The 1,360-nt window shown below is 40.8% G+C and overlaps 1 non-coding gene across 1 annotated transcript; it reads left to right on the forward strand.

Annotated features, from left to right (window-relative positions):
- The first annotated feature begins 641 nt into the window (after window positions 1–641).
- Window positions 642–745, forward strand: LOC116597981. The gene has a single exon (XR_004288894.1). It is a non-coding gene; the product is annotated as a U6 spliceosomal RNA (small nuclear RNA).
- Window positions 746–1,360: the final 615 nt, after the last annotated feature.

Genomic DNA, 1,360 nt, shown 5'->3' on the forward strand with positions numbered 1-1,360 from the left:
TTAAAAAAAAATAAGAAGAAGACAGAAATTCTGACACGTGCTACAACATGGATAAGCCTTGAGGATATTACACTAAGTGAGATAAAGGGCATCTGGGTGGCTCAGTCAGTTAAACATCTGACTTTGGCTCAGGCCATCATCTCAGGGTCCTGGGACCGAGCCCCGCCTCAGGCTCCATGCTCAGCTGGGTGTCTGCTTTCCCTCTCCCCCACCCCTCTCCCCACTTGTGTTCTCATTCTCTCTTACATAAATAAAATCTTTACACTAAGTGAAATAAGCCAGACACAAAAGGACAGATATCATGATTCCATATACATAAGATACCTAGATTAGTCAGATTCATGGAGACAGAACAGAACAGTGGTTTTCAAAGGCTGAGGAGAAGAGAAAATGGGAAGTTATTGTTTGATGGGTACTGGGTTTCAGTTTGGGATAATGGGTACTGGGTTTCAGTGGTGATGGTTTACACAACAATGTAAATGCACTTAACGCCACTGAACTGTACCCTTCAAATGGTTAAATGTAAGTTTTATGATATGTGTATTTTACCACAATAAAACAAAAAAATAATTTTGACTTCAGTATGTGGCCATAACACTGAGAAACTGGATTTACACTTTCCACTTAAAATCGAGAAGCAAGTGCTCACTTTGGCAGCAAATATACTAAAATTGGAATGATGCAGAAATCAGCATGGCCCCGGTGCAAGGATGACAGGCAGATCTGTGAAATGTTCCATTTTTTAAAAATTGAGAAAAAAGACAAGGAGTGATGGTTTTCAGCCATTGGACACATGAAACCTAGGGCAGTAGTCCCTCAGAAAAAAGAAATAAAAGAGGTGAGCCCTGTGATAGCCCTAGTTTTGTGCCTAGAGAGTTTCCAGGCTATCGCATAGGGAGGAAAATCCCAGACAGAACCTGGTAATGTCCCTGAGCTGAGTAGCCAGAGTTGTGAGTTCGGAGGAAGCAAGGTAGACAGAATTCACAGGGTAGAGTGCCAGAGAGGAGAGAGCTGCACAGAACTCTGAGACAGAGCAAGGGCCCCCAAAACCATGGTTCCTTTTCAGTCTTCAGGTAAGTAGCTGCTGGATCTGTGGTATTTGTTATAACAACTGTAGAAGGCTAATATAACAGTTCAGAGCGTTCCCATTTTTTAGCCATCCACTCACCTGAACCGGACATCCAGTTTCCCCTATTATAAACATCTTACAATAGTATGGTATATTTGTTACAATTAATGAACTCATATTGATACATTATTATCAGCTAAAGTCCATAGTTTATTCAGATTTAATCTCTCCGTAATATACTTTTTTCTCTCAGGATTCTTCTAGTACACCAAGTTACATTTACTTGTCATG

This window comes from Mustela erminea, chromosome 8 (genome assembly GCF_009829155.1).
Source record: "Mustela erminea isolate mMusErm1 chromosome 8, mMusErm1.Pri, whole genome shotgun sequence".
In the NCBI taxonomy this organism is placed as follows: Eukaryota; Metazoa; Chordata; class Mammalia; order Carnivora; family Mustelidae; genus Mustela; species Mustela erminea.